At 41.5% G+C, this 23,363-nt stretch overlaps 1 protein-coding gene across 15 annotated transcripts in view; it reads right to left on the reverse strand.

Annotated features, from left to right (window-relative positions):
- The window catches only part of MEF2C (myocyte enhancer factor 2C), a 261,095-nt gene that overhangs the window by 215,055 nt on the left and 22,677 nt on the right, over positions 1–23,363 (reverse strand). For all 15 annotated transcript variants that reach the window (XM_066602975.1, XM_066602984.1, XM_066602973.1 and 12 more), the window contains exon 2: positions 8,991–9,073. The gene's annotated coding sequence lies outside the window, so the exon portion shown is untranslated. The remainder of the gene's footprint in view (positions 1–8,990; positions 9,074–23,363) is intronic.

Below are 23,363 nucleotides of genomic sequence, written 5' to 3' on the forward strand. Positions count from 1 at the left end.
AGTCTGACATGATCTCTTGGATTGCTGCTCCTTCATCGGAGGGACATTTTTTATGACCTACTTGAGATCCTAGCAAATGTAATTTAACTATTGTAGAATAGCCACCATCCATGTCTATCACTCTCTGTATGTAGAGGGGAAAAATGCTGTATCTCAGTTTGGGAAGAATCAGCTAGAGATCATATATCTACTAGGTCAAAAACATCTATTGACCATTTTCTCAACTTTAGCTTCTATGTTGATTCTCTTGCTGAGGTAGTTGTGTTATATTTGGGTGTGTGGCCCTAAAGATACTAATCTATATATGGTCAGGGCTGACCTACTATTTGCGGATATATAGCTTATTCAATGCTTTTGACTTGGCATTATTAGCCCACTATTTTATATGTTTGTGAAATAAAAGTTATGTTTTATGGGAACTTTCTAGTGAAATGTTTCTAGACTAAAGGTTCTCTCTGCCGCTGTGAGATACTACTTGTCATGTTCCTGAACAGTTTTTCTGTCCTGCCGGGTACATTATCTGGGTAAAAGAGGTCACTACCATTAACCCCTTGAGTGGCGGGTTTCCTACCACCCTGTCGTGCCCACCAGGGCACGTTTTTTTAAAATGGTCTAATCATTGAATTTCAACTAATTTTGCAGTTGCGTCTCAAAAGCCATAACTTTTTCATTTTTCCATTGACATGGCCATATAAGGGCTTGCTTTTTGCGGGACAAGTTGTGATTTTTTAAACAGGGGGGAGGAAAAAAAGAAATGGGGAAAAAAGAAAAAAGGGGCCATGTCATTAAGGGGTTAAATAATGTATTAACTTCCTTCTCTGGGTCATTACGACGCACACGGATACCACATGTGTGATTGTATTTTTGATTTTTTACAAAGTAAAGGGAGACAAGTGTTTTTATAATTTTTTTTTTAATAATTTTTTAACTTTTATTTTTTTTTTTTAAACTTTTTTTTTTTGTCCCTTTAGGGGACTTCCACAGGGACCCATCAGGACCCCCTGATCATATTCCGGGGGTCCGATGGTGACAGCCCTTTACATGCTGCAGTGACAGCCCTTTACATGCTGCAGTCACATAGACTGCAGCATGTAAAGGGTTAACACAGCAGAGATCAGAGGTTTTCTCTGATCTCTGCTGTAAGAGCTGGTACCTAGCTGTCCTCTGATAGCCAAGCACCAAGCTCTCCCTGCCACAGAGACCATCGGCTTGCTTCTGACAAGCCGATGGTCTCTATGGCAACTTGTAAACAAAGCAGGAGGTTGCCGACATGTCGGCAATATCTTCTGCTGGTTTTGCAAAGCCCTTGCTTTGTTCTCTGTGTGTCTGTGCAGGCAGAGCACACTGTCACAGCTTGTGGCATTGTGCTCTGCAGCTCCCATAGTGATACATAGCCCGGAAATCTTCCGGGCTATGTCACTATGAGCAGTGGAGCTCGTCCCGGAAAATTTCCGGGCGTGCCACTCAAGGGGTTAAGGAATACTGCTGTCATGAAGGGATGTGCTTGTTCTGTACAATCTTTAGGTAAATAATCCATAAGAATGCCAGGACACATGGTTACCCAACGGCAGAGCCCAGAGCATCACATTTTCTCCGCTGGTTTGCCATCTTACATCGGTTGGATCAGATCAGATGAACTAGCCTTCCCTCTCCATGTGCATCAATGAGCTTTAGGCTCCAAAGACCCTGTTGCCAGGTCACTGGTTGTTCTTCCTTTGATCACTTTTGGTAGGTACTAACCTCTGCCTTCCAGGAACACTCCACAAGACCTACCGTTCTGGAGATGATCTGCCACAATTGTCTAACCATGATTTGGCCCTTTTCAAAGTCATCCAGATGCCCATTTTTTTGCCTCTAACACATTAACTTGCAGCCTAATATATCCCACCCCCGACAGGTACTCTTATACATATTATATATAGGGCAATGTTCCATTTGATGATGATCAAGTGTATTATATTGCACCTACATACAAATACACAAATGCATAAGCATGTGCGCTCACATCTTACCTGTAAAGCCAAGCACAAAGCATATTGTGAAAAAACTCAGATTGTAGCAACAAGAATGAACATTGATATAAGGGGGGGGGGGAATCTAATTATGACTTCTAGCTGCTAATTATAATAGCATAACACATTATGATTATTTAATATGTCTAGTTCAAAGGCCAGTGGATGACTTGCCTACAGAAGTGTAAAGAAGATACTGTAGCAAGCTCTGAACTGTTGAACAATATAAAAATAACATTAGTATAAGTTCTAATAAAGGGCTGCCACAGAGCCCAATGTGGCATTACTGTTACACGTAAATACTCTGGCTGAGCTATATGTGATTACAGGGGGCGAATAGAGCATTGCACCATTAGGTGAAGTACAACAGACATCATTATATGCAATCATTAAAGCATTGTGCCATTACATAAAATACCAGCACGGGACATGAGACAAGCAGAACGATTGAAATCAGCAGAGCATTACACCAGTACATGAAATCACCAGAGCATTACATGAGGCCAATAATGCTACATACCACTCACAAGCCGCTGAACAAAGAAAATGTATATACAGTAAGCATTATACAGGAAAAGTCCAAAATGTGTGCAAATGTAACAGTGATGTCATCCATTTATCGTACTGTCTGACTGATGTTTTCTGATACAGGCTCATGTCTATTGCCATTATATAGGTTGACAGAATTCATGAGAACCCCGGCTGATCAGAATAATGAAGGGGCTGTGTTACTTCGGCAAGTGCCCTCTTCCCCTCTTTAATTACATAGGCACAGTGGATCACCCCTACGACTAAATGTGCCTCGTCTTGCAGCTTGCCCCATTTAATCCCACTGAGGACAGACTCCTACGGTTCTGGAAGTCAGATCACACTAAAGATTGATGTCCTATCCTATTAAAGTAATCACAGGTTGCTACGCAAGTTGCCACTACTAGTAAGGGTACCATGGGGTTAGTATTGGGCCCTATTTTTTTTATAGAGGGATTATACAGTAAGATATTGATTGTTACAGATGATACAAAACTATGTAAAGTAAGTAACACAAGAGAGGACAGAATACGGTTCAAATAGATCTGGATAAGTTGGGGGCTTGGGCAAAAAGGTGGCAAATAAGGTTTAACACTGATAAATGTAAGGTTCTGCACATGGGCAGAGGAAATACATGTCACCATTACACATTAAATTGCAAACCACTTGGGAACACTGACATGGGAAAGGACTTGGGGATTTTAGTTAATTGTAAGCTTAACTGGAGCAACCAGTGTCAGGCAGCTGCTGCCAAGGCAAATACAATTATGGGGTGCATCAAAAGAGGTCTAGGGGGACATGATGAGAACATTGTTCTTCCTTTTTACAAGTCACTGGTCAGACCACACATGGAATATTGTATACAGTTTTGGGCACCAGTACTTAAGAAGGACATATCAGAGCTTGAGTGGCTACCAAGGTGGGCAACTAAAGTAATAAATGGAATGGACTAAAATGGAATTTTGAGAGGTTATCAAAATTGGGGTTATTTAACTTAGAAAAAGACAGCTGAAGGGCGACCTAATAACTATGTATAAATATATCAGGTGACAATACAGAGATCTCTCCCATCATCTGTTTATACCCAGGACTGTGGCTGTAACAAGGGGGCGCCCTCTAGGTCTAGAGGAAAAAAGGTTTGTACACCGACATAGAAGGGGGTTCTTTACTGTAAGAGCAGTGAGACTTGGGACTCTATGTCTAAGGACACAGTGATGGAAAATTCAATAGAAGAGTTTAAGAGCGGCCTGGTCAGGTTTTTAATTTTTTAAAAAAAAATAAATCAATGGAATACAGGAATGTTTGCATAGTAATAACGATAAGCAACAATGTAGATATTGACCACGCAGGATCATTCACATGGAAAATAACATATTGCTTGAACAAACGTCAATGATAATAATCATTTTTACAGTATTTTCCTGCCATCGACTTCTAGTTTCTTTAGTTGGTTTCTAAACTCTTTTTTTATTTGGGGACCGGAGCAGCAGCCTTTACTCCTCTTTATCATGAGGTAGTTTCAAAACAGTCTTGACTCATGATGTGCTTGACCTCCTCCTGGGCGTCCGGTGGGAGGGGAGGAAGGGCTATGGGTAAGGGAAGGTTAGGGAGAGGGTAAGTGAAGTAAATATGTCTACTACAAGAGACAGACCAGGAGCTGTTTTGCCTTATGGTCAGGGTTCCCTGTCCCTTCTTTGCTCTCTGCTCACCGCTAGCCTGTCCAGTGTTCCCCTCAATTCCTCCACTAGGTACTATTCTGTATATGTAAAGAGGGTAACTATAGTGGATATTTCTGCTTCTGAGTGGGAAGTGAGAAATCTCTTCCATTTTTTGAAGTATCTTTTGCTCCCCTTTCCTATCTTGTAATAGATAATGTTATACTCTAGAGTTGACCCAACCCAGTTTTTGGCTCCTCCCCGCTGTGACGTGCCTGTTTTGGCCCCTCCCCGCTGCGACACAGCGCGCGTCAATGGCAAATTTTTAGTCTGGCAGGCAGGGGGGAGAGAGAGTGAGAGAAACCTAGGGGAAAAAAAAAAAGCTTGGCACTCGGCGTCCCACATACAAAAATGCTCGAGTCTCCCATTGTATTCAATGGGGTTCATTACTCGAGTAGAGCTCTCGAATTTTACGAAAAGCTTGACTCGAATAACGCGGACCTGAGCATTTGGGTGCTCGCTCATCTCTATTGTACACCAGTTTTATTTGTTTTGGGAACTTGCAGTTTGGTTTGAACTAATGTGGACCGAACCAAAATTTTTGTAAAAGTTCAGCGGACCAGCCCAAGTGAACTTTTCAAAAGTTCACTCATCACTACTCTGCATTGAACAGAGGATCATTATGCAAAGACCTGGCTGGGGGAGAGTGACTGCACTTGTATGTCTTCCAGTGCTCAGCTCAGTAGATGGATGTGCACAATGCTATACACTGAAGACCAAGTGGCGCTGTACTGTGTTAGGGCTCATTCAGATAGGTGTATTTTGCATCCATAGAATATCCGTATTTTATATAGATAGCATAGAACATCATTGGTTTCCAGTGGTATATTTTGACATACATTATTCACATGCATCTGTATTAAAATACCCACTTAAGTCTATGGGAACGTTTGTATGCGTATTAACTGTGTTTTTACGCATCAATCCAGGAGACAGCGTATTAACATATTATGCAAATTGGTCCTTTTTGTATTTTTTGCGCATGTGAAAAACACAGTAAATACATACAACCAAAAAAAATGCATATATACACCAAATCTACAATAAATATGCACATATAGAAGCAGTGATTTAATAGAGTATTACTGGATTAAACAGGTTATGGGGATAGAAAAGATAGCATACTGTACAAGGATAACATCTGAAGACCAACTCCTCCACAAACCAAGCCGACATTCCAGTTGTAATTGTTCTAATAATATTCTTAATGATATTTAGAGGACATGGAGGGTCTGTATACTGTACCTTGTAATATCACTCCTGTGTGGTCTATAGCAATCCTGATTGAGCTGAATAGTCCACTGTTCTTGTGTTGATTCTGTTCTATCTCCACCACAGAGTGCGGCTGTGGCTACTACTGGAAATGCCGACTCAGCAGTCATTTACCATACCATAACCATCTGGCTCATAATCTCAGCGAGAGCCTTCCCCAAGTGTAACGGAACTTAATCAGAGCAGTCAACACTTTTTACATGAAAGAAATATAGCAAACATGAGGGTGGGGTACAATCTGCAAAATCATTAGTTATCTCTGCCTTCAGATTATTAATTACTGTGTAAACATATCATAGATCCAAAATATTGTCTTCTACCAGTATGAATGATGCAGTACTTGCAGGAGTCAAACTTTTTTTGAGTGTTTCAGCTAATTATATGGTACGAAAAATGCATTATATCTCATGTAACTAACTCAAAGGTTGTACATGTACATCATTGCCGACTCTTAACCACTCTGCTTAAAGTATGACTCCCCTGAAAACACGTTTTCCATCACCCCTCACCTGAGAAATCTATCTATTTACCTACCAACTATCTATCTATCTATCTATCTATCTATCTATCTATCTATCTATCTCACATCTATGTGTCTATCTATCTATCTCATATTTATGTATGTATCTATCTATCTCATATTTATGTATTTATTTATCTATCTATGTCATATTTATTTCATATCTATCTAATCTATCTCATATCTATCTATCTATCTCATTTCTATCTATCTATCTATCTATCTATCTATCTATCTCATATCTATCTATCTATCTCATATCTATCCTATCTCATATCTATCTATCTATCTATCTATCTATCTATCTATCTATCTATCTATCTATCTCATATCTATCCTATCTCATATCTATCTATCTATCTATCTATCTATCTATCTATCTATCTATCTCATATCTATCTATCTATCTATCTATCTATCTGTCATATCTATATATTTATCGATCTATCTCATATCTATCTAATCTAATCTATCTCATATCTATCTATCCTATCTATCTATTTTCTATCTATCTATCTATCTATCTATCTATCTATCTATCTATCTATCTATCTATCTATCTATCCATCTCATATCTATCTAATCTATCTCATATCAATCTATCCTATCTATCTATTTTCTATCTATCTATGTCATATCTATCTATCTATCTCATATCTATCTAATCTAATCTATCTCATATCTATCTATCCTATATATCTATTTATGTCATATCTATGTATTTATCTATCTATCTATCTCATATCTATCTATTCTATCTATTCTATCTATCTATCTATCTATCTATCTATCTATCTATCTATCTATCTATCTATCTATCTATCTATCTATCCATTATCTGTCTATCTATCTTCTATCTATCTATCTATCTATCTATCTATCTATCTATCTATCTATCTATCATCTATTTATCTATCTATCTATCTATAAATAATAAGAGAGGCTAGCTATATAGTGAATGAAGGAAAAATATGGGACTGCTTCTTTAATTGAATAGGAGAAAAAGTGGTGCCATGTTTTTTTTTTATAATGCTTTTGACTTCTATTACCAAATTCCTACCATAAGTGCTATTGTCCTTATGGGTGAGTTCACACATACTGAAAGTCACTTGTAGTAGAAACAATCTGTTGTGGAAGGCAGGCTTGCTGCAGATTTTCAAATGCACAGTATGCTCCATTTGTTGCTGAAATGCTGCAGATATTTCACTGTGGAATTCACTCATTGCAACGCAAAAAGTAGATTCTGATTTTGGTGCCGATTTTCTCTGGAATGTCTGATTTTACCCAATAACTAGTATTGTTTCTACTTCTGTTAGGCAGTTTTCACAGTGCCCGTGCGACACACACGTATCTCGCATGAATATGAACACCATTCTTTTGAATGGGGTCATACATATGAGTGGCATATCCTATCTTTGGGCGTTCCCTCAGAATGCCTTGCATCGCCCATGCTTTTCAAAGGGGCTGGCACAGCATCAAGGTGTACGCGAGTGTGATGAAATGCAAGGTCTACCCATTGCAATGTGGTTCTGCTTTGGATTTTGTGTCTGTAGCTCTATAAACCATGACCTTCTCCAGAAGTGTTTATTTCCAGGTTGCCCTGGATGCGATCTGACGGCATTCCAGCGCTACAGTTGGGCTTGTACAAGAAGGACGACCAAGGACGACTTTTTTTGATATTCAGCTCTCGAGACCGATAGTAGGGTAGCACTTAGTGTGGACATGCACCGGAAGGCAGTACAGAGCAGGAAATTGTCATAAGTTTAGTTTCATGCTCTATGTCAGCAGGGGTGCGGCGGCCATCTTGCAAAAAAGTGATGTGAGGAGACATCAGAAATGGAAGACCGGATAAGAAGGCAATGGCTGTGTCATTTATTCCCATAAATAACTGTGCAGAAACATTGTACAAAGACTTTTTATATCTGCAATTTTTGTAAATTGCTTCATAATTGGATACCACTTTAAATTCTAAAAATAAAATGGTGTCCAAGAGTGGACATTTTTTTTTCAAGGGCATCATATACACTACTATTACTTTAACTAATTTGCACAGAAACTCAGGATGCAATGCAACAATCAGCATATGTGTTGGAATTAATAAGGGTGATGTAGATGACAAATTAGATTTTCAGTGTAAGACTATCCAGATATAATGAAAACAAAGATAAGTCATAAGTATGTATGTTATAAGTGTGTATAAATATGCATGCCTCTTCAGATCCAATCCATTTAAGCCGGAAGAAGTACCCTGCGTTGGTACGAAAGCTCGCTATTATTACATCATGTATTTTTGTTAGCCATTAAAAGGTATCATATCTACAAGATTACGTCGTTTCTCTTGCTGAGAACAATCACATTAGACTATCCAGAAACACGTACTCAGCAGAGTAGAAACTGCTGCTGCTCTTAGCTTTTAGTATATACTTCTAATATTGTGTGAACCTTAAGATGTGTCCTTATTTATCTTTTTTCTTGGCTCAACATATCCCAAGATTTTTAGTACAAAATAACCAGCTTTTAAAAAAAATATGATTTAGCGATACTCTGTCATACAATGTCTATGCTATACATGTTTGTTGTGGCCACCCAGTGGTTGTGATGTGGATTGCAGCCTGTCAGGAGTTTTGGTAGCATGTCACAGTATTGTATTGTATTGGTTTTATGAGAATTTGCAGTCCTTAGCCTAATTTAAATGAATGTAAGGGGGGACACATCTACACATTCTTGAGGGGTGTGAATGGTATGGAAGGCTGCCAAAAAAAGGAATGGATCCAAAAGAGCTTTCAATTGTATCCTTCCACCTTGTAATTCCAAATCCTACTTTTTAAAATAATAATAAAAAAACAAGAAAAAATTGCAAAGTCTAAACTGAGTCTATGTGACAGTAAATTATTTCTGTGCGTTACATGGTATACAGTAGACGACAAAAGACTGATAACTCACCGTTCACACCTCGCTTTCCAAATTCAAGAGTCTAAAGCTTTTCAGTTGCATTGAAGTTACTTCACAGTTCCTTTTTTCGGCACCTTCAAAACAAAATCATGGAGAGTATATATTTTTTTTCAATTTAGAAAATGTTAAAGCGCGTTCACACTTTCAGGTGAACTTTTTAATAGGCTGCCATGTCTGCAAAAATGACAAATAACACTATATCTGGTCATGATGTGACTTGTATTCTGCATTTATCAGTAGTTTCCCCCTCTGCAGGCTGTATATTTAAGTCTCGGCTGCTGCAGCATCAGTGTGAGTCTGTCTCCTTCTTCCCCTTCATTCAATCAAGGAAGCATAAGTCATCACTTTCCTTCACTTCCTGTCTTCAGTCTTCATGAGTCTGTTACTAGAGACAGACTTCAAATGACAACAGGCAGTGGACAGCAAATTATAAGGAAGGGAGCCCCCTAGTCGCCAGCATTTTAGATGGATTTTTCAGCTCAAAATCAGCCTTTTAGGTAAATACAGTGATTTGCACTTTTATACTTATTACATTGGCTATCATATTAACACAAGCTGTCTTAAACGGCAATGAACTTTTAAACTGGATTTAAACTATCTATCTATCTATCTATCCATCCATCTATCTATCTATCTATCCATCCATCTCATATCTATCTATCCATCCATCTATCTATCACAGGTGAGTTTAATATTTGGATACATTATCATCATTTTATGGTTTTACACGGGACTTCTACTATGTAGAGACGTTCGGATTTGTTATATCAGTATTCATATGAAATATTAGATTCTAAATGCTAACAGATAGGGCTCTCTTTCCCTTAGTATCATTGTGTGGACATTCTATTTTCTTATTATTACTATTACGTTTTTCTAGGAGATTTTAGTACTTGAGCTGGGATGTACTAAGGCTGCTCTTTTAAAGACATGGTGACTGTCAAACAGCAGGGATCTCCCATGCAGCTGCTTTCTATATTGTCCCTGCATGACCCAACCCTGCAACCACTAGAAAGCTGACGGATGGTTTTGAAGCCGAGCTATGAAAGCACAAAGTGCTACAATATCATTTATGCCAGTGTGTGGCATCACAGGGGTGATGGAAATAAGCCCAGCTGACAATCATCATTTTGAACATATGGTTCTCTTGATGCAAAAGAGGGTCTTTTTTTTCTACCAAACTGAAATATATGTTTTTTTCCCAGATTTTTAATTGAAGAACAGAAAATGAGCTTCATTTAAAGTAAGCAGAGTAATAGCCAGCATCCTTCTGCCTGGAATATCATATATACAGAGAATACAGTAATAAATATATATATATATATATATATATATATATATATATATATATATATATATATATATATATATATATATATATATATATACACACACACACACACACACACACACACACACACACACATATATATATATATATATATATATATATATATATATATATATATATATACACTACCGTTCAAAAGTTTGGGGTCACATTGAAATGTCCTTATTTTTGAAGGAAAAGCACTGTACTTTTCAATGAAGATAACTTTAAACTAGTCCTAACTTTAAACAAATGCACTCTATACATTGCTAATGTGGTAAATGACTATTCTAGCTGCAAATGTCTGGTTTTTTGTGCAATATCTACAAAGGTGTATAGAGGCCCATTTCCAGCAACTATCACTCCAGTGTTCTAATGGTACAATGTGTTTGCTCATTGGCTCAGAAGGCTAATTGATGATTAGAAAACCCTTGTGCAATCATGTTCACACATCTGAAAACAGTCTAGCTCGTTACAGAAGCTACAAAACTGACCTTCCTGTGAGCAGATTGAGTTTCTGGAGCATCACATTTGTGGGGTCAATTAAACGCTCAAAATGGCCAGAAAAAGAGAACTGTCATCTGAAACTCGACAGTCTATTCTTGTTCTTAGAAATGAAGGCTATTCCATGCGAGAAATTGCTAAGAAATTGAAGATTTCCTACAACGGTGTGTACTACTCCCTTCAGAGGACAGCACAAACAGGCTCTAACCAGAGTAGAAAAAGAAGTGGGAGGCCGCGTTGCACAACTAAGCAAGAAGATAAGCACATTAGAGTCTCTAGTTTGAGAAACAGACGCCTCACAGGTACCCAACTGGCATCTTCATTAAATAGTACCCGCAAAACACCAGTGTCAACATCTACAGTGAAGAGGCGGCTGCGGGATTTTGGGCTTCAGGGCAGAGTGGCAAAGAAAAAGCCATATCTGAGACTGGCCAATAAAAGAAAAAGATTAAGATGGGCAAAAGAACACAGACATTGGACAGAGGAAGACTGGAAAAAAGTGTTGTGGACGGATGAATCCAAGTTTGAGGTGTTTGGATCACAAAGAAGAACGTTTGTGAGACGCAGAACAAATGAAAAGATGCTGGAAGAATGCCTGACGCCATCTGTTAAGCATGGTGGAGGTAATGTGATGGTCTGGGGTTGCTTTGGTGCTGGTAAGGTGGGAGATTTGTACAGGGTAAAAGGGATTCTGAATAAGGAAGGCTATCACTCCACTTTGCAACGCCATGCCATACCCAGTGGACAGCGCTTGATTGGAACCAATTTCATCCTACAACAGGACAATGACCCTAAACACACCTCCAAATTGTGCAAGAACTATTTACAGCAGAAGCAGGCAGCTGGTATTCTGTCGGTAATGGAGTGGCCAGCGCAGTCACCAGATCTGAACCCCATTGAGCTGTTGTGGGAGCAGCTTGACCGTATGGTACGCCAGAAGTGCCCATCCAACCAATCCAACTTGTGGGAGATGCTTCTAGAAGCGTGGGGTGCAATTTCTCAAGCTTACCTCAACAAATTAACAGCTAGAATGTCAAAGGTGTGCAATGCTGTAATTGCTGCAAAAGGAGGATTCTTTGACGAAAGCAAAGTTTGATGTAAAAACAATGTTATTTCAAATACAAATCATTATTTCTAACCTTGTCAATGTCTTGACTCTATTTTCTATTCATTTCACAACGCATGGTGGTGAATAAGTGTGACTTTTCATGGAAAACACAAAATTGTTTGGGTGACCCCAAACTTTTGAACGGTAGTGTATATATATATATATATATATATATATATATATATATATATATATATATAAATATATATATAGTGGAGATGTACAACTATAAGGCCTCATTCATTATTTAGAATCCGAACCAACAGAGAAAAAGTATAATGCGAAGATTTGCATCTTATCTCATCCATATATTAAACCCACTCCTGGTTTTGGCTTCCAGATACTGATGCAAACTACTGACCAAATAATGCCGTCTGAGTCGGGTCTTATTGTTGCCATATTGTCACTTACAAGAACATATCTCACATCACCGCTGATATATACAGGATCCAGGTGCACACTATGCAGAAAGGCCTCAGGCAGTCCAAGACGTAGTGTCAGGATGCAAGCATGAATAGCATACAGTGTACTAAATGGCACCACAAAATAGTGGGCATTGTGTATAGCAACATCTGCACAGCGTATGGGCTAATCACTCCCAAATCCAGATTGGAGCCTCTGCAGAAGGTTGTGGGGAATTACATCGCTAAGATCCTGTAGAACTTGCTGATACGGACAGATTAGCAACTCCTGGCCAATGAATCAGATATCATGGTAATTGACAAGGACCAGAAGACAGCGATGGTGATAGATATAGTGACAGTAACATCAGAAAGAAGGAGTATGAGAAGCTGGAGAAATACCAGGGCTTGAAAGAAGAACTAGACAGGATGTGGAAAGAGAAGGCCAAATTAGTGGCAGTGGTAGTAGGAACACTTGGGTCTGTGATTCCTAAGATGGGGGAATAACTCCAAGAAATCCCAGGAACAGCATCCAAGTACACTATCCAAAAGAGTATAATACTAGGAACAGCTAAGATTCAAAAGTTGAGGACAACACATACCACTCATGGGGCTGAGAAAAATTATATATATATATATATATATATATATATATATATATATATATATATACAGGGTGGAGCGCGGTAATTTGCTAATTTGGGAGTGAAATAAAAAAATAATGAACTTGTAAAAACTTTATTTTATATTTTATTTACATTGAACAGTAGTGGACTTTACAAATTATTTGGTTTTAAATATTGTATCTGGCAAATGTTGACCTTCGCTATCCACACACTGCTGCATACGTTTTCTGAAGTTCTCATGCACTCTTTCAAGCATGTCGACTGGTATTCTGGCAATCTTAGCGTCAATATTGTTCCTTAGGTCTTCCAGGGTGTTGGGACGGTTGCAATACACCTTAGACGTCAGGTAACCCCAAAGGAAAAAATCGCATGGGGCTAAGTCTGGTGAGCATGCCGGCCAGTTAAGATCACCCCTCAGAGAGATAAGCCGTTCAGGAAACGTTTGCCTCAAAAAATTCATGGTAACTCTCGCTGTGTGCAGTGGCACCATCTTGTTGAAACCATGTATCCTCTAATTGCATTGCCTCGAGTGCTGGCTGGAAAAAATCCTGCAGCATAGTTAAGTAACGTTCGGAATTCACAGTTGCCGGAAAAAAGTAAGGGCCAATGATGCCTACTGGTGATAAGGCGCACCACACAGTGACGCGGTCCGAATGCAGAGGTCTCTGGTGAACTTCTCTGGGGTTTGTATCACTCCAGTACCGCATGTTTGGTTTGTTTACACACCCACTGAGGTGAAAATGTGCCTCATCAGAAAAGAACACAATTGCGTCACGAGGTATGGTTGCAAGCATGTCTTCACAAGATGTTCGTCGTGTAACATAATCCCGTGCTGACAATTGTTGGACCACGCACATTGTATACGGGTGAAAATTCAGTTCACTATGAAGAATCCGGTGGAGAGAACGTCTTGAAATGCCAAGAGCAAGTGCTTGCTTCCGAGCAGAGCGTTTCGGAGATTGCAATACTGCTGCTCTAACTCGTTCGATGTTTTGTGGTGTTGTAACACTTCTCGCAGGTCCTCTTCATACCGATGACACATTCCCTGCTGTTCTGAATGCATTTACCCAATTTACAACTGATTGCCGTCCAGGAACACGTCCGCGTGGGGGAACAGCGAATCGCAAACGAAAAGCACGTTGCATTGCAATGATCGAGTGGTTATTTGAAAAATACGCTTCAACACAAAATGAACGCTCCTCACGTGTCCACTGCATGATGGCAACTGAAAAGCAGCTGCAGACAAACTTCCCGTCAGCCACTAAGCAACGCCCACTCTCCCCTCTCTTCGACCAACAGCGCTGCCACAACCTGCAACTCAAAAAAGCAACACCCTGGAAGACCTCAGGAACAATATTGATGCTGAGATTGCCAGAATACCAGTCGACATGCTTGAAAGAGTGCATGAGAACTTCAGAAAACGTATGCAGCAGTGTGTGGATAGCGAAGGTCAACATTTGCCAGATACAATATTTAAAACCAAATAATTTGTAAATTCCACTACTGTTCAATGTAAATAAAATATAAAATAAAGTTTTTACAAGTTCATTATTTTTTTATTTCACTCCCAAATTAGCAAATTACCGCGCTCCACCCTGTATATATATATATATATATATATATATATATAACCTTTCTGTACCTCAAGATATATAACTATATCATTGCTAAATGTTCTTTCTCTAAAAGTAAAATCAATATAAACTAATTTTCCTCAATTTTCTTTCATATTTTATCATTGCAAGGATTTTCAGGACCATCCATGTTCCATCAAATAGGCCTTGCAAATCCAGGTGGATGCAGTCTGATCCATACAGTCCTTTCTAGTAGAACTCTCTTTTCACAGAAGCTATAAAGTTACAATTGACATAGAAAGTTTGGAGAATTGATTCTTTCATTGGGTGATTGCTCTTAAGATAGTGAGTGGTGGAAGGATAGCAGCACTAAACTATAGATCTCGCAATAAAAGGAAATCAAACTGTCCAGCCACTCGGTGCTTATTCAGATTTTTCTTTTTGAGAGCTCAGTCCCCAGTTTTTAGCTTATCTCGGTAACCATCTATATTCCTTCATGATGCTGTTGGACTCTTGGAGGTTCTTGATAAGAAGACCTCACATTTACTCCCTGCTAGGGCTCATGCATGGAACCATAATGAGAACTACAGCTGCACGGGGTGGAGAAGTAACAATCTCACCTGTTCCTTGCTGCTTGAGGGGCCTTAAAGACAACTGCTACCAAATATATTTCTAGCATTATAATTAGCACAAAGTCAATGTGGGGGTCTCTACAGACTTTGCATGGGCAACTTGGGGCTTCATGTTATTATGCCTCTATTTATTTTTCTTATCAGACTATGTGGAAAAAAATGTGACATGCTTTATTGGATGCAATAATACAGAACTTTTTCTCCTCTAGTTTTTTCTCTATTATATATAGTTCCATATGAAGGCATAACATGATCTGCGTTATGCTTCTATTGCATGATTTTTTACCAACTATTAAGAAATTAGTACTCTTTCTGAAAAGCTAAAAGAGTGTCAACAAGACTTAGCTAGAACCAGCTGCATAGTTTCTAGAGTCTGAAGTTCACCTTGATACTTAGTACATACATAAATATTAGAGATGAGCGAGCATACTCGTCCGAGCTTGATACTCGTTCGAGTATTAGCGTGTTCGAGATGCTCGTTACTAGAGGCGAGCACCACGCGATGTTCGGGTTACTTTCATTTTCTTCCCTGAGAAATTTGCGCGCTTTTCTGGCCAATAGAAAGACAGGGAAGGCATTACAACTTCCCCCTGCAACGTTCAAGCCCTATACCACCCCCCTGCAGTGAGTGGCTGGCGAGATTAGGTGTCACCCGAGTATTAAAATCTGCTGGCCCGCGGCTCGCGACAGATGCGTTCTCACTTAGCTGAGGGAAAGTGCTGTTGATGCCGGAGCTGCTATAGGGAGAGTGTTAGAAATTAGTGTAGGCTTCAAGAACCCCAACGGTCTTTCTTCTCTATATGCGCTCAATGGGGCCGGCGGCAGCAGCGCCGACCCCATTGAGAACATATAGAAGACAAATCATTCTTGTCTGCCACAGCTGTAATAACTGTGGCAGAGAAGAACGATGTTTGCCCATTGAATTCAATGGAGCCGGCAATACAGCCGACTCCATTGAAATCAATGGGCTGCCGACGATCGCTGAGCCAATCAGCGGCAGGTCTCACTCACACCCATTCAGTGGGTGTGAAGGGGGTGTGAGTCAGACCTGCCCCCTGATTGGCTCAGTGCTGAGCCAATCAGGGGGCAGGTCTGACTTACACCCCCTTCACACCCACTGCAGGACGGCCGCGCGGAAATCCGGCTGCCGGGAGCAGGTCAGTATATATATATTTTTTAGTTTAACACTTTTCTGGATGAATTGCAGGGAAGGGCTTATATATTTAAGCCCTTCCCGACAATTCATCCCACACTCGCCCGCAGCGCATTGCTTTCCATGGAGCGGGCTGTATTGCCGGCTCCATTGAGTGCAATGCGCTGGACAGCTCCGCCCGATTTTCGGGCACCGGTCACGCGATTTGCGGATGCGCATCCGTCATGCGATCCGCAAATCGCGTGAAAAAACGCCCGTCTGACTAAGGCCTTAGTCAGACGGGCGTTTTTCGCGCGATTTGCGCATGCGTCCGGCAAATTTTTATCGGACACATGAGCGCTTTTTATGCGCTCGTCCGATAAATTATAGAACAGAAATCGCAGATCGCACCTATCTGCGATCTGCGATTCCTGTTCTCTTCTCTATATGCGCTAAAAGGGGGCGGCGGCAGCAGCGCCGACCCCATTGAGAACATATAGAAGAGAAATCATTCTTCTCTGCCACAGCTGTAACAGCTGTGGCAGAGAAGAACGATGTTAGCCCATTGAATTCAATGGAGTCGGCTGTATTGCTGGCTCCATTGAATTCAATGGGCTAACATCGTTCTTCTCTGCCACAGCTGTTACTGCTGCGGCAGAGAAGAACGATCTTTATGCTGACAGTGCGGGGGGGGGGGGGGGCACTCTTGCCGCTAGTGTGGCTTTATAGTGGGACCTGGGAACTTGAGATGCAGCCCAACATGTAGCCCCTCGCCTGCCCTATCCGTTTCTGTGTCGTTCCCATCACTTTCTTGAATTGCCCCGATTTTCACAAATGAAAACCTTAGCGAGCATCGGCGATATACAAAAATGCTCGGGTCGCCCATTGACTTCAATGGGGTTCGTTACTCGAAACGAACCCTCGAGCATCGCGAAAATTTCGTCCCGAGTAACGAGCACCCGAGCATTCTGGTGCTCGCTCATCTCTAATAAATATGTAATAATATAGCCAATATCAGACTATGTGGCTATACACAATGGGGCCTATTTATAAAGCCCTGGATGCTAAAATTCTGTTGTTCAAAAGTCACAATTTTGGCACTTCCACCAAAACTACAACTTTTTGGGCATTTAGACTGCTTCCCATTACTCTTTTAAAAAGTGAGCAGAGCCCAGCTTTAGTGGGCATGCCACATGCAGCCCATCACATTTGCTATAATTTATGCCAGAAACTGGCCTATATCATAGAAAAAAACTACTCCAGCTTAAAGCTGGCGTAGGTTTTCATCAGGCGTACAGAGGTGGTTCCTGATTACATAAATGTATTAAAAGTCCTTCATAGTTGGGTGCATAGTTTACTTAGATTGGTAAATGAAACACTGTGCATGACTTTTTAGAGGTCTCTTGTATCTAGGCTTCATTACTATGTCCAAAGCTAGTTCTACCAGATGGCCCTATGGTGGTCTAGGTTGGCTGCGAGTATAGGCATGACAATTTTTAAAAGTCATAGTATCTTCTTCAGTGTGGAATCACTAATACTCATAAATATTAATACCTATTATTGTCATTATCCCAGTCTTTTTACCTTACAAACCAAGAACAGCTTTATGGAAAATCCATTATATTAGTTGATGTACTTTAAAAGCAAGCTAGGTAGTGCCAGCACCATCATAATACTGGCTGTGGACAAGGGTAAAAGTCTTTATGTCAGAAACTGGCCTATAGAAAAAACCTATGCCACCTTGAAACGCATGTAGGTGCTGTCTGATGACAAATGTATTAAAAACCTTGTGCCTCTTAATACATTTGTTGTTCATAGTTGGGTGCACACTTTACTGGCAAATGAAACACTGGTCTAAGTAAATAGACACCAATATGCTTATACTTAAACTAGTAATTATTAGGAAATTATAGTACCAGTGTTTCTGGTAGCGCAATGTGCCACACAGCTCTGTTACATGCACGTCACACACACAACTCTGCTACATGCATGTTACACGCAGCTCTGCTACATGCACGTCACACACACAGCTCTGCTGCATTGCTTTTGCATATGAGCTGCACGTGATTTACTAATTTCCACAGCTCACTGAGGAGACATGTTCGCTCATAGCTTTTGCATATCTGCTGCACAAAATTTACAAACTTCAGATGGTGGCTGAGGTGAAATCGTGGCTTGTCGCTGTATCATGTAATTGGCATTAGCTTCACCGCAGTGTTGAACTCTCTGTGGTGACATGTTTGCACGACAGCAATGGTTTGTTCCAACACTGGAAAACGGTTGATGATTAGATGAAGGCTGGACTGGTGTTGGTGGCATTAGCACTTGAGATGACATGATATAACATTCAGGAGATGTAAAGATAATGGTGAAGGACTAAGCTTCAATGTTGTTGGTCAATATGCACTGCCAGCTATGTATGTGCACATCTGTGAGGTGTCATTTATTGGAGTCTGCACACAGGTGTGCAGCAGCCTGACAACCAGGTACAAACTGCCAGACTGAGTACTGCTGTATCCATAGCAACTGAGGCTGCGGAGGGTTTGTGGGGGATGTAGTCCACACATAACTCGTCATTCAGTGCAGAAGGAGGATAAAGGCCCTGTGATGACATCACCAGCATGTGATCAGTGGGCAGAGCTAATAGCTGGTAACTGACATCACAGGGGCTGTCAGGCTCTGCACGTAACTCACACGTCACACATACACACAATTTGTCATACAAGTGGTCGTTAGTAGTTCGATAATTGTTTTCTCCATAACATAAGAGTTCTAGAACATCTTTTCATTGTGCATTTACTCTGTTATTCCTTCTTGAAATTTATAAGTAACTTGATAAATTGGTGTTACCAGTTGAGGGAAGGAGATCTCATTACACAGTCTGACATTGTCCAATCATTGTTGACCATATCAGACAATGTAGAGTCACATCCCTTTAAAAGGCAATAGTAACACCAAGGTGTAAATTGATTACTATATTATCAAGAGGAATGAAGGAGCCTGAAGAGCTCAAAAGTCCTTTTTAAGTAAGCATGCATTCACATGGGCAAGTGCAATATTGGTCTCCAAAACTGTGACTGATATCGCACTAGCATACCTGCAATTTTTTTTTCCTGTGAGTGCAATGCGTTTCGGAATAAAACTGCATCGCAGAGCTTGAGATTTTTAACATGCATGAAAATCACATTTTTTCAATAGTAAAATTTGAAATATCACATACATGTGAGTGCAATGCGATTTTGTTTACCCTACCATAGGAAAGAATTGGCATTTCTTAAAGGGCTACTTTGTAAAACCACATCTTTACATGCTTGCCCCCTCACCTGATTGCCTGTCACACTCTAGATACCTCCTCTATGTAGTGCAGCTACTTCCCCACAGTGCAGCCCTTTGTGTGATCCTCATCTGACACCATCTTGATGGTGAGATTTTTTACTTTAATTTTCAATCAATCCCATGATGCATCTGCCTAGCATTTAGTTAAAGGGGTTGTCTCACGAAAGCAAGTGGGGTTATAGTCTTCTGTATGGCCATATTAATGCACTTTGTAATATACATCGTGCATTAAGGCCTTAGTCAGACGGGCGATTTTTCGCGCGATTTGCGCATGCGCATGCGTCCGGCGATTTTATAAAACCATTGCTTTGCAATGGTATCGGACACATGAGCGCTTTTTATGCGCCCGTCCGATAAATTATAGAACAAAAAATCGCAGATTGCACCTATCTGCGATCTGCAATTCCTGTTCTCTTCTCTATATGTGCTCAATGGGGCCGGCGTCAGCAGCGCCGACCCCATTGAGAACATATAGAAGACAAATCATTCTTCTCTGCCACAGCTGTAACAGCTGTGACAGAGAAGAACGATGTTTGCCCATTGAATTCAATGGAGCGGCAATACAGCCGCTCCATTGAAAGCAATGGGCTGCCGGCGTGCGCGGGGTGAATTGTCGGGAAGGGGTTAAATATATAAACCCTTCCCTGCAATTCATTCTAAAATGTGTTAAACTAAAAAAAAATTGTATACTCACCTTTCCGCTGCAGCCGGAGTCCAGCCGCGGCCACTGTCAGTTCTCCTGAACTGCTTCTCGGCACTATTCAGCCGGCGGGGCTTTAAAATCCCCGCCTGCTGAATGATCTGCCTCTGATTGGTCACAGCCCTGACCAATCAGAGGCTGAAAACACTCACACACCCATTCATGAATTCATGAATGGGTGAGTGACTGCTGCCTCTCAGCGCTGAGCCAATCAGGGGCAGGTCTGACTCACATCCATTCATGAATTCATGAATGGGTGTGAGTGAGGCATGCCTCTGATTGGCTCAGCGCTGAGCCAATCAGGGGGCAGGTCTGACTCACACCCCCTTCACACCCACTGCAGGACGGCCGCGCGGAGCTCCGGCTCCCGGCAGAAGGTGAGTATACAATTTTTTTTTATTTTAACACATTTTAGGATGGATTGCAGGGAAGGGCTTATATATTTAAGCCCTTACCGACAATTCATCCCGGGCTCGCCCGCAGCGCATTGCTTTCAATGGAGACGGCTGTATTGCCGTCTCCATTGAATGCAATGCGCTGGACAGCTCCGGCCCGTTTCTAATGAAACGCGGCTAGGAGCAGATTTTCGGGCGATTTGCGTGCGACTTGCACGCAGCGGTCACGCGATTTGCGGATGCGCATCCATCATGCGATCCGCAAATCGCGCGAGAAATCGCCCGTCTGACTAAGGCCTAAATATGAGCCATACAGAAGTTATTCACTTACCTGCTCCGTTGCTAGCGTCCTCGTCTCCATGGCTCCGTCTAATTTCGCTTTCTTCTGGCGTTTTTAGACACGCTTGCGCTGTGCGGTCTTCTGCCTGGTGAATGGGGCCGCTCATGTCGGAGAGCTGGTCATCATAGCTCCGCCCCTTCATGTGTGCCAATTCCAGCCAATCAGGAGGCTGGAATCGGCAATGGACCGCACAGAGCCCACGGTGCACCATGGGAGAAGACCCGCGGTGCATCGTGGGTGAAGATCCCGACGGCCATCTTGGTGAAGGAAGAAGTAGGAAGAAAGAAGAAGTCGCAGAGCGGGGATTCGGGTAAGTAATATATATATATATTTTTTAACACATCCATTGGGTTTGTCCTGCGCCGAACGGGGGGCCTATGGAAAAAAAAAAAACGTTTCGGCGCGAGACAACCCCTTTAAGGCTATACAATATTTGCTTGCGGAAGGGACAGTTTAATTATTATTACCTTCTATAGTCACCTAAATAAGCTACAGACCATAAGTATACAGTCAGGAGGATGAGCTGTGATTTCTTTTATTATAACTGTCTGACAGCAGCTGTGTGATCATCATCAGTAAACAGTGATAGAAGAGTCCGTATTCCCGTGTAGACAGTTTATATGGTAGATCCATGTCACAGCATCACACACTGAGCAACTGATTAGAAACTGAATACATAACCCCCAGGTAGATCTGAGCAGGTCAAAATTGAGATCACATGACCATCCTGGGGGGATAGCTACATAAAGAATGTCGGAGTCGCCCTTTAAACAAGTATTTCCCAAAAAATAGGACATTCCCCGATTTTTCTATCTTGGACCAATAGTACAAGATAAAAATCGCTCATGTAAATAAATTTATTGAAAATAATAGGTCCTTTCAATGAAAATTGCCCATTTGAATACACCCTTAGGCCTCGGTCACCCAGACGATTTTTCGTGCGATCTGCGCATGCGATCGTCGATTTTATAGAACCATTGCTTTGCAATGGTATCGGACACATGAGCGCTTTTTATGCGCTCGTACGATTAATTATAGAACAGAAATCGCAGATCGCACCTATCTACGATCTGCGATTCCTGTTCTTCTCTATATGTGCTCAATGGGGCCGGTGGAAGCAGCGCCGACCCCATTGAGAACATATACTAGACAAATCATTCTCCTGTTCCACAGCTGTTACAGCTGTGGCAGAGAAGAATGATGTTTGCCCATTGAATTTAATGGAGCCGGCAATACAGCTGGCTCCATTGAAAGCAATGGGCTGCGGGCGATCTCAGGATGAATTTTCGGGAAGGGCTTAAAAATATAAGCCCTTCCCTGAAAATCATCCAAAAATGTGTAAAAAGTAAAAAAAAATATATACTCACCTTGTCCCGGCAGACGGAGTTCAGCCGCGGCCGGCCGGCAGTTCTCCTGAACTGCTGTGAGTAGTATTCAGCAAGCGGGGATTTAAAATCCCTGCCTGCTGAATGACCTGTCTCTGATTGGTCACAGCCCTCACCAATCAGAGGCAGCTCTCACTCACCCATTCATGAATTCATGAATGGGTGAGTGCTTCCTCTGATTGGCTCAGCGCAGGGACCAATCAGGGGCAGCTCTCAGCTATTGAATGACAGCTGAGAGCTGCCCCAGATTGGTCCCTGAGTGAGTGCTTCCTCTGATTGGCTCAGCGCAGGGACCAATCAGGGGCAGCTCTCAGCTATTGAATGACAGCTGAGAGCTGCCGCTGATTGGTCCCTGCGGTGAGCCAATCAGAGGCAGCACTCACTCACCCATTCATGAATTCATGAATGCATGAGTGAGAGCTGCCTCTGATTGGTGAGGGCTGTGACCAATCAGAGGCAGCTCATTCAGCAGGCGGGGATTTTAAATCCCTGCCTGCTGAATACTACTCACAGCAGTTCAGGAGAACTGCCGGCCGGCCGCGGCTGAACTCCGTCTGCCGGGACAAGGTGAGTATATATTTTTTTTTTACTTTTTACACATTTTTGGATGATTTTCAGGGAAGGGCTTATATTTTTAAGCCCTTCCCGAAAATTCATCCGGAGATCGCCCGCAGCCCATTGCTTTCAATGGAGCCGGCTGTATTGCCGGCTCCATTGAATTCAATGGGCTGGACAGCGCTCCACTGCTCCGGCCCATTTCAAAGGAAACGCGGCTAGGAGCAGATTTTTCGGGCGATTTTTCGGCCCCGGTCACACGATTTGCGGATGCGCATCCGTCATGCGATCCGCAAATCGCGGAAAAAAACGCCCGTGTAACCGAGGCCTAAGTTGTAAACTTTGC

The sequence above is a fragment of the Eleutherodactylus coqui genome, chromosome 5, assembly GCF_035609145.1.
Source record: "Eleutherodactylus coqui strain aEleCoq1 chromosome 5, aEleCoq1.hap1, whole genome shotgun sequence".
In the NCBI taxonomy this organism is placed as follows: Eukaryota; Metazoa; Chordata; class Amphibia; order Anura; family Eleutherodactylidae; genus Eleutherodactylus; species Eleutherodactylus coqui.